The sequence below is a fragment of the Eleutherodactylus coqui genome, chromosome 12 (assembly GCF_035609145.1).
Source record: "Eleutherodactylus coqui strain aEleCoq1 chromosome 12, aEleCoq1.hap1, whole genome shotgun sequence".
NCBI classification, from domain to species: domain Eukaryota; kingdom Metazoa; phylum Chordata; class Amphibia; order Anura; family Eleutherodactylidae; genus Eleutherodactylus; species Eleutherodactylus coqui.
Genome location: NC_089848.1, coordinates 50,402,702 through 50,414,232, shown reverse-complemented (window position 1 = coordinate 50,414,232; position 11,531 = coordinate 50,402,702). Strand labels below are relative to the sequence as shown.

The 11,531-nt window shown below is 45.0% G+C and overlaps 1 protein-coding gene across 2 annotated transcripts in view; it reads left to right on the top strand.

The window, feature by feature from the left end:
* Window positions 1-2,005: 2,005 nt before the first annotated feature.
* The window catches only part of LRRC3B (leucine rich repeat containing 3B), a 179,958-nt gene continuing 170,432 nt past the window's right edge, over window positions 2,006-11,531 (top strand). The window contains exon 1 of one of the 2 annotated variants that reach the window (XM_066584606.1): window positions 2,006-2,100. The gene's annotated coding sequence lies outside the window, so the exon portion shown is untranslated. Of the gene's footprint in view, window positions 2,101-4,017; window positions 4,066-11,531 lie in introns of those variants that run through there. The other variant, XM_066584607.1, reaches the window with a different exon arrangement.

Genomic DNA, 11,531 nt, shown 5'->3' with positions numbered 1-11,531 from the left:
TTATGCGTGCCATTCATATCCCCATCATGCACACCATTCATATCCCCCTCATGTACACCATTTATATCCCCCTTATGCACACCATTCATATCCCCATCATGCGCACCATTCATATCCCCCTCATGTACACCATTCATATCTCCATTATGCGCGCCATTCATACCCCCCTCATGCGCATCATTCATATCCCCCTTACGCGCACCATTCATATTCCCATCATGTACACCATTCATATCCCCCTTATGCGCACCATTCATATCCCCTCTATGCGCACCATTCATATCCCCCTCATGTACACCATTCATATCCCCCTCATGTACACCATTCATATCCCCCTCATGTACACCATACATATCCACCTCATGTACACCATTCATATCCCCCTCATGCGCACCATTCATATCCCCCTTATGCGCACCATTCATATTCCCATCATGTACACCATTGATATCCCCCTTATGCGCACCATTCATATCCCCTTTATGCGCACCATTCATATCTCCCTTATGCGCACCATTCATATCCCCCACATGCGCACCATTCATATCCCCCACATGCGCACCATTCATATCCCCCTTATGCGCACCATTCATATCCCCCTTATGTGCACCATTCATATCCCCCACATGCACACCATTCATATTCCCATCATGCGCACCATTCATATCCCCCTCATGGGCACCATTTATATCCCCCTCATGTACACCATTCATATCCCCCTCATGGGCACCATTTATATCCCCCTCATGCATGCCATTCATATCCCCCACATGCGCACCATTCATATCCCCCACATGCGCACCATTCATATCCCCCACATGCGCACCATTCATATCCCCCACATGCGCACCATTCATATCCCCCACATGCGCACCATTCATATCCCCCTTATGCGCACCATTCATATCCCCCTTATGCACACCATTCATATCCCCCACATGCACACCATTCATATCCCCATCATGCGCACCATTCATATCCCCCTCATGGGCACCATTCATATCCCCCTCATGTACACCATTCATATCCCCCTCATGTACACCATTCATATCCCCCTCATGCGCACCATTCATACCCCCCTCATGCGCACCATTCATATCCCCATCATGCGCACCATTCATATCCCCCTCATGCGCACCATTCATATCCCCATCATGCGCACCATTCATATCCCCCTCATGCGCACCATTCATATCCCCCTCATGCGCACCATTCATATCCCCCTCATGCGCACCATTCATATCCCCCTCATGCGCACCATTCATATCCCCCTCATGTACACCATTCATATCCCCCTCATGTACACCATTCATATCCCCCTCATGTACACCATTCATATCCCCCTCATGTGCACCATTCATATCCCCCTCATGCGCACCATTCATATCCCCCTCATGGGCACCATTCATATCCCCCTCATGTACACCATTCATATCCCCCTCATGTACACCATTCATATCCCCTTCATGTACACCATTCATATCCCCTTCATGCGCACCATTCATATCCCCCTCATGCGCGTCATTCATATCCCCCTCATGCGCGCCATTCATATCCCCCTAAAAATAGACAGCCCTTTTTTCCCCCTGAGGCGGCGGAGGAGGGACGTTAATAACATGCCATCCTGCCCAATTATTAGGACCGTCTCACTGGGCTCCAGAATAGATGGCACCATTTTCCAGAGCTGTTTTCCCCAACCTGGAGGAATCATTCCTGCCAGACAGGTTGCTGTAATGTGAAGTCAGCAGTGAGGGGAGACATTCCTGTCAGAGGAGGATGATGAGGAGGAGGATGATGATGGCTGCTGGAGACAGGGTCATGCCTGACAATCCTCCACACAGCAGAGAGGTGTAGAGTCCCCATCACACCAGCCACCTCCCAGCTGCAGCAGCAGTCACACCGAGCATTGTCTGCCTCGTCCACCTCCCCGGGTCTCTCCTCCCCAGGGCTGCAGCAGCAGGAGGAGCCCTCCATCCTTCCCGAGGAGGATGGCAGTGCTGTGAGAGGAGGGCGCAGGGCTCGGACCGTCGCTGAGGAGGCACGAGCAGCATGGTGTCCCTTCCTCCCGCTCTCTCCAGCGGCGTCAGGTAGTTGCTGCAGGTAAGGACTTCGAGTCGCGGACGCCTGTTGCTCCTTATACGCTGCCATTGCATTGTCTGCAGGGCGGCGAGGAGGAGCGGCTGCCTCTATCGGCATCCAACTCCGGGCAAGTTTACATGACTTGTTGTTTATTGCCTCATGACGGCCATGTAACCCTGGCAGTGCGGGGGTCTCCGGACAGCGCGGGGGTCTGCTGACAGAGCGGGGGTCTGCTGACAACGCGGGGGTCTGCGGGCAGCACGGGGGTCTCCGGACAGCACGGGGGTCTGCTGACAGCGCGGGGGTCTCCGGACAGCGTGGGGGGTCTGCTGACAGCGCGGGGGTCTCCGGACAGCGCGGGGGTCTCCGGACAGCGCGGGGGTCTCCGGGCAGCGCGGGGGTCTGCTGACAGCGCGGGGGTCTGCTGACAGCGCTGGGGTCTCCGGGCAGTACGGGGGTCTCCGGACAGCACGGGGGTCTCCGGAGGGTGGGAGAGACGTGACAAGGGCCGGGCTGGAGGCTCTCCGGGCAGCAGTGTTGTTGTTTGTGTACCCGTGGATGGAGATAAGTTGTTCTCTGTGGGGGATGGACGGAGAGATGAAGTCATTACAAGCTGGTCTTCTATGATCCATACTGTTCCCTGAACGGGGGTGCAGCTCACTGGGGAACCAGGTCCATGCAGCCAGCCCACCACTGAACCCCGATATTATTCTAGTGATGCCCTAGATTCGGGGGGAGGGGACCCCAAGGTTATCACTGCAATCCCTGCTGTTGGGGATAGGACTCCAAAAATAATCCCCTGGCTACTGTATACATCCATGGTTCCACCGAAAATGTGCCATCAAGAGAGTGTGCCACTGAGAATGGACCACCGAGAATATACCACCGAGAGAATGTGCCATCGAGAGTGTGCCATCGAGAGTGTGCCACTGTGAATGTGCCACTGAGAACATGCCACAGAGAGAATGTGCCACCGAGAATGTGGAACTGAAAATGTGCCACCAAGAGAGTGTGCCACTGTGAATGTGCCACTGAGAACATGCCACAGAGAGAATGTGCCACTGAGAGAATAGGCTACTCAGAATGTGCCATTGAGAATGTGCCACTAAAAACATGCCACAGTGAGAATGTGCCACCGAGAATGTGGAACTGAGAATGTGCCACCAAGAGAGTGTGCCACTGAGAATTTGTCTCCAAGAGAGTGTGCCACTGATAATGTGCCATTGAGGGAATGTGCCACCAAGAATCTCTCACCCAGAATCTGCCACCCACAATGTGCCACTGAGAATGTCCCACCGAGAGAATGTGCTACCCAGAATGTGCCACCAAGAGAGTGTGCCACTGAGAATGTGTCACCAAGAGAGTGTACCACTGAGAATTTGCCACCAAGAGAGTGTGCCACTGAGAATCTGTCACCCAGAATGTGCAACCCACCTCGAGAGCGTGCCACCCAGAAGGTGCCACTGAGAATGTCCCACCGAGAGAATATGCCACCGAGAATGTGCCACTGAGAGAATGTCCCACCGAGAATGTGTCACCGAGACTGTGCCACCTACCGCGAGAATGTGCAACCCAGAATATGCCACTAAGAATGCCCCATAAGCAGAGGAGGCAGTGAGTCTGTTGGATAAGTTGCATTCTTGCTGAGCAGTTAGTAGGCTCAGCTGCTGAGGATGAACATTCTTTTCTTTATTTCAGGTTTTCTTTGTGTTTGGGATGCTGAGCGTTCTCTTCTGTATTGTTGCTTTTGACACATGGCATTTGATTTGCTTGTCCCTATGAGAGATATATATAAGATTGCACTTCATGATGACCCGGGGCTTCTTCATGCGCTGGATGTCTACAGCTTTGGATAGCCCTCCTCCCAATTACCTACCTGTTTGGTAATTCTGGGGAAGAGATCCCTTCCATCTGTTCACTATAAGCAGTGTGATTCACCAGAAGTACACAGTGGGCCTGGACTACTGACACCCAACTCATCCTCAGGTCTGTTTGTGCTGCTTCTCTCCAGAATTCCTTAGAGAAGCAGAATTGTGGATTCAAGTCAGGGATGTCTGCAAGACTGTAGTGCTTTATTCCAGAAGTCTAAGACAGTGAACTCTGCTCTCCTCTCTCTCTCGGCAATCTACCCATCCTATTCTATTCTATCCTATCCTATCATTACCTATTTATGCTCACATGATGAATTCTGCATTGTTGTGACAATGTTCATGCCATTTGCTTACATGTTGTATTTGCTATGCGTAGATATTCACAGTTTTATTATAGTACTGCGTGTCATGCTTCTATGAAATCACTGGGTACATGAGGCACGCTTTTTTTTGCAAAAAGAGATGGATGTGATGAGGTTATTGATGTGGATTGGATACAGTTGGTGATCGCACAGACAGAAGTCAGGTCTGGGTTATCTATCTATCTATCTATCTATCTATCTATCTATCTATCTATGTCCTATCTATCTATCTCATATCTATCTATCTATCTATCTATCTATCTATCTATCTATCTATCTATCTATCTATCTATCTATCTATCTATCTATCTATCTATCTATCTATCCAACTCTTTATCCCTCTCATATCTATCTATCTATCTATCTATCTATCTATCTATCTATCTATCTATCTATCTATCTATCTATCTATCTATCTATCTATCTATCTATCTATCCATCCATCCATCCATCCATCCATCCTAATCTAATCATCCCTAACAGACCCCTGAGTACACGCTTTATATGGCAGCCACAACAAATTCTTATTATTCCACTGTCATGTTGCTTTGCACTGTCTGAAAAAGTATGATAAGTGCTGTTTATTATGCTGCTTGATTTGCAGTCAAGCCATATACAACCTAGCATTTATAACACCGGAGCTGAGACAGGAATATTACTGGGTGCATGGAAGAAGTCAATGAGATTTGCTTTGATTGGAAATGAAAGAACTCAGCTTATATCTGTGTACGTTTCATCTGAGTACAGGAAATTGCAAAAACTAGTGCACCTTTTTATTAATAATTTGTGCTCATAGTATATGACGTTTATTAAGATGTTATCCTCCATGAGCTGAGTAACCTATTAGCTATTGACCATCATATTAGATATGGAACTGGATTGTGTAATATCAATGAATATGATGCATTTACACAAATATGTAAGAATACAAAGCTGTGCAGATGTTCTGTTGTCCCACTTTGGGCATTGTCATTTAGTTACCCCACCCCTTTTCCTTATGCATTGCTAAATCTTGAATACTTTGTTTCAGAATTCTTCCTGATACGTTTTTATTATAATGATCCACATATCTATTTCTGCTGTCTATGGATGGTTTCACATCTGCCTGGAAACCTCCGACTGGAGGCTCCATCACAGATTCGGGTGAAAATCCCGGAAGAAAAAGTGCTGCATGCATTGCCTTTTCTTCCATCCAAAAGCTGGGCAGAAAGCAGGCAGACCCTATTATAGTCAATGGGGTCTGTCAGGCGCTGTGCGTGAGACAGAACCGTTTGGCCACAGGGATTCCCCCTTCCTGCTCCCAGGACTGAGAAGGAAAGCGGAATCCCCAACACAGGTGTGAAACCATCACTAAAATATTATATATAATTACAATTAGGAGGTCTGGTCTTGGTGTCTATATTTGTTGAAGAAGCACTCTGGGTTTGTTTGTTTTTTGTCAGATCCATCACTATATCACAGTGCTGTGAAGAATGTAGTTCTGTAGCTTGTCCCCTCCTGGCTGTTAATCCTGCACTTTTCATTCGGCTTCCAGGTCACATGACCAGCACTCTGACAACACTCTGTGTACTGCAGTTAATAGGGCAGATTTATGTCTGGCTTTATTGCCCATAGCAAGCAATCACAGAGCCGCTTTCATTTCCTATTCTGCTCTTTAAAGCAAAAGCTATGCTGGTATTGATTTTCATGTTGGCATTGTAGGAGAGAAATATTCAGCTGCGTTAATGCTAACTGCTGATTGGCTACTGTTCTTTCAGGGATCATCAAATTGGCAACTTTTTAATGCGCCATGGTCTTATGATGGCAAATGATCTATTAGGGATATGCGATATCTGGGAAGGCTAGAGGGACAGTCCATTGACTTACTGCGGGGGCTTATTTTTCTGGAACTTGATCTGCTCACTGAGAGCTGTTACGATGCTTGACTGAAGTCTTGCTGTTTTTGCCTTTCGTCTAAATATATTGTATATGGAGCTAAATAATTTCTGACTGGCTTCACTGGACTAATGTGATAGGAACGTTCTACAAGAGGAAAAGCTGCCATTAAAATAACAAATCAGCAATGTTGCTAATGAAGCATGCCCTGCATATATCTGAATTATGATGAGAAATGGGAAGGCTTGCGATTTCTTTCCTCTGGGCTCCATCTATATTTAGTCATAGAAGGGGTTTTGCACTTTTTGCAAATCAGTTTCTCTGAATGACGTTTCCCACAACATTGGAACATGTAACGTATAAATACAATGTAGCAGCTGTATCTACATTGGAACATGTAACGTATAAATACAATGTAGCAGCTGTATCTACATTGGAACATGTAACGTATAAATACAATGTAGCAGCTGTATCTACATTGGAACATGTAACGTATAAATACAATGTAGCAGCTGTATCTACATTGGAACATGTAACGTATAAATACAATGTAGCAGCTGTATCTACATTGGAACATGTAACATATAAATACAATGTAGCATCTACATTGGAGCATTGGAAGGGGAGGGGCGGAGTTTGCAGGATTAGAAAAAGATGAGTCCCATTAAATGGAATGTATGCGTTTTACATACTTCAGCAGAAGTACTAATGGGGACGGCACTGAAGGAAGTTTTTAAATGCTTAACAGATTATATTATGAGCTATATCGCTTTTATTTGCCTAATGCATTTGTTAGAAGGCCGTATGTGATATGAAAGCGGCAGGTTCTGTTTAAAGGCAATAAAAACAACTCGCTGTCTTTTCCCAAGAATGACTTTTTTTTTAATGTACTTGAGTCTTTTTCTGTTGCTGTGTTACTCTTTAACCCTTTCAGGACCACGGATAGTTTTTATTTGTTTTATTTTCATTTTTCCTCCCCATTTTCAAAAATCATAACTTGTTTATTTTTCCAAAGATATAGCCATGTGAAGGCATGTTTTTCCTGAAACGAGTTGTCTTTTTTTTTTTAGCAATACTATTTGGTACCATGGTGGTCCCATTGAAGTGAATGGAGTGGTGGTGGGCACACGCAACCATCCACTGCCATACACTTCAGGGGTTAGGTGGGGCTGAGGTGTCTGCATGACAGGCAAAACCTGTCATCAGGGACCTTTCAGGTGGGCCAAAATTGTTCACAGGATGCAGATTTTGTCAATTAGTGCGGATTTTGTTGCATTTTTAACCGCGCAATCATTAAATTAAAGTAGCAATCGTTTAATTGCTTATATTATGTACTGTCAAAGACACCCAACACCTACCGTATATAGAGCGGGCGCAGCTTTCAAGCCTTTTCTGTACAGTGACACCTGACATCTGCTATACATTGATAAAAAGGTATGTTGCCAAATACCAGCCAGGCCTGTGCCAAATGGACATATTAGCATAACTTTGTTCAATAGAGGTCTAAGGCATCTTTCACACATCTTTCGAATTCAGGAAACGCATATTCCGCGATGCTGTTGCGTAATATTCCATCCCATAGGATACATGTGACATATGCATCAGATGATATTCCTGGTGTATGCAGCAGGCGTACACATAGAATGTCGTGCGTACATTGCTCGATATAGCAAGTTTGGTGTAGAGTTGATTAGCATTGGTTCCATTTTAGTCACTTTGCAGATCTGTCCTCAGTCCAGTGAGTTATTACTAAGAATATGGATTCTTCTGGTATAATGCCTGTTGGAGAAAATTAGTTTTGTGGCACAAAGGGGAGTGAAATGGTCTTCTCTAACAATTAAGCAAAGTTAGCAAAAAAAGGTCCTGGCTACATATAAAGAATGAGTTGCCCAAAGTTATCCAACTAATTCATGATTTTTAATGCAAGTAGAAAATATAATTTAAGTTCATGAAAGAGAGGTGGTAAAGTATTCTAGTGGGTGTATGAGCATGGATCCTAAGGGATTGTGCCACCAGGTCCATGATGGGCTCTCCCCACCCGCAGCATGCTGAGTGACAACTGTACCCCAATACACAACAGGAGAGAGCTGTCAGTCGACATGATGTGGGTGGAGGGAAGCTGGCACGGCCTGGCACGGAGTCCAACTTCATGATCATGACATTGACCATGTTTAACAAAACAACTTAAAGAATAGCTAATTTCCTGATAATATACATCAGGCTATCCCACACTCCCTTTAATTCCAGGGGATGTGATATTATTGAACGTGGTTGGGAAACTCCCCGCATCTTCTCTACCACAGAGACTTTAGAGAATAGTTAAATAAAATGGTCTTAAGAGGTTTTCCTGTTAATTGACTTAGCACTTCAGCTAGGTGTTGCGGTAGGTACAAATGGATGTGCTGTTACTGGTAATGCTGTTTTGCAGCCTGCATCTGATGTTCCAAGACTGTGAAATACAGAAGCTGAATATATTATCTGCTTGCAATTGTAGCTGTGCAGTAATCGCTGGGGAAATATAAAAATGTTATTATTGTGAAATGCACCTTTTAGAGATTCTTTTATTGGAAGGTCAGTTTTCTGCTAATAGTGGCATAATGGCCAATATCTGAAGCTTTTTGATACTGTCTTCATTATTAGGATTATGATGTAAGGAGGGCAGGCATCCTGTCTCACACATTGCAAAGCACTTTCTTTCCTGGCTGATTTTATAGTGGCGTTTATTTCATTTTCTGTATTTATTAGGGTTTCTCATATTCGTATATCTTACCTCAAGCTTAGTTTGCTTCAATTACTGTTTCACAAAAAGTTAGCACGACTGACCCCAGTGTTTGTAGAATTAGTTGTGGTCTCTTTTTCCTACCATATAAGGGTTCAGTATTAATGTTTCTGCCATTTAATATATTTTTAACATGCTTCCCAATACCTTCCCAATTCTACTCTGCCCTCTTCCCCCGGTGTCCTGGGACCCCTGGCACCCACTGTGATGACATGACACGACATCACTGAGGCGGCTACTTAAGGTTGGGAGGCTTGACTTTACTAGCAATTAAATAAAGAATAGGAGACTGCAAGTTTATTATGTTTTAAGCTATTGGTATTAAAATTATGGAATACCTGTTTAAATTAATCAATACTGCCCGCTAGGCATAGTCAGCCGAGTACAAGAGATATAGCACCGTTTTTGTAATGGAAATCAAAAGAGCAGTGGGGCTTACAGCATCATTCAGTGCGGTAGCTCCTCAAATAGAATCTCTTTTGCTTGTAAGAGTGTTCATTTGTGTTATAATTTTAGGGGACACTAACTTTTCAGACAACCTATACTTGCATTAAAAATGTTGTTGCTTTATCGCTGTAAATGACATTTGAAGGGGCTGCCACTAGGCATCTTCTTTCCAGGTTCTTTGCAATCCACTCTCTGTTGTGAGGTACAGAGCTTCCTTAGTAACAAGGACACAGTGATGTATCGATAGTAATAAGGAGATGGGCTATCTTCAAAAGCAGCTCCTGTGCACTTACAGGCTGACAGATCTGCAGACACTGTGATAATGATTTCTACAATCTCTGCCTCTCCTGCTGTTACAGCGTGTGGGTGTGTGTCTGCACATTACACACACATATTATAGTGGGTTTACTAACCATTTGGCCAGAATGTCTCTAAGTGCCTGATTGTCCTGTGAAAGCAGAGGGGCAGGCATTCAGATACTGCTTTCCTGCTGATTGGACCAGAGATAGTGCAATGCAGCATGGGAAGTTAGGGCAAGGAAGTCAGGACAGTGTACTATTGGCAGAATGCCAGGCTTACTACACATCCCTCCCTGAAACAGGATAGCAGACAGCAGAGCAACAGAAAAATGGGGAAGACTACCTGGAAAGCAGAACAGCAGCAAGTGAGTGGGTAAGGAGAACCTAGTAAATTTTAGAAAACTTGTTGAGAACTCAGGTATGCTTTACGTTTATGTTATTGGCAGTTGCTGATACTATGGTTTTTTAATATACAAAATTTGAGTCATAGAATCTTAGAATCATAGAATGGTAGAGTTGGAAGGGACCTCCAGGGTCATCGGGTCCAACCCCCTGTTCAATGCAGGATCACTAAATTATCCCAGACAGATATTTGTCCAGCCTCTTTTTGAAGGCTTCCATTAAAGGAGAACTCACCACCTCCTGTGGCAACCTGTTCCACTCATTGATCACCCTCACTATCTAATATCTAATTTGTGTCTCCTCTCTTTCAGTTTCATCTCATTGCTTCTAGTCTTTCCTTGTGCAAATGAGCATAGGGCTGATCCCTCTGCATTGTGACTGCCATTCATATATGGGAAAGCTGGATACCTGGCTATATACTCTCATTAAACCATTTGGGGCAGATGAGTGAATTGAATGCAAGACAAAAGGGAGGGCCGCCACTCCGCCACCAATGCAGGGCATGCAAAGAACAAAAGTCAGCACTTCCAGCAAATAGATGTCAAGATGCTCCTAAGCCATGGCTGTGGCAATATTAGTAACAGAAACACATGCCTCAGCAGCACTCATACACATTAATATCCAAATAAAATTGTACAACTGTTTACACCAACTGCACAAAAATGAAAGTTTCTTAGCACTTTGCATTTTGTGCGGTTGCTATAAACAACAGCTGTGCAGTTTTATTCAGAAATTAAATGTGTGTGAGTGCTGAGGTGTTTCTGTTACTATCGTTGTTGCAGCCATGGCTTACAAGCAGCTCTCATTTGATTTGTTTGTTGAAAGTACTGACTTGTTTTCTGCATGTATTCTCTGATAGTTGTCCACTTTCCCTTATCTGAACCCAGATCGCCATAATGATTGCTTCCGGTCACAACTCGTCTCTGCACACGCTTCACACCTTGCAGCTACATCTAATGCCCCCTCTTGTAATAGTGTCTCTTTTTGTGCCTCACACAGTAATAATTCCCCCATAATGATAGCGACCTCCTCTGTGCATGCCCAAGCAAACTCATAGGCTCCCTCTGTACATGCCCTTGCTAGCTCTTAGTGTCTCCTCTGTTCTTGGCCCCCTGCACATTTATAGTTCCCACTCTATGCTTCCACAATCCCACGGTGTCTGATCTTTGCCTCCACAGACTGACAGTGCCTGCTTCGTGCCTCCACAATCCCCAAGTGTCCCTTCTGTGCCCCTTTGCAGCCCTATGCCGCAGATCCCTCAAACTGCTTCCAGGTCCTTCCTACTTGCAGGCCATGCTGACTCAGTCTGCATTCAGCATTTCTTCCTCTAGTGTCCATTCTAACTCCATCTCCTCTCCTGTCTCCTCTACTCTGAAGCTCTGGAGAGTTTGAGGAGGTGGAGTTTATATGCACACTG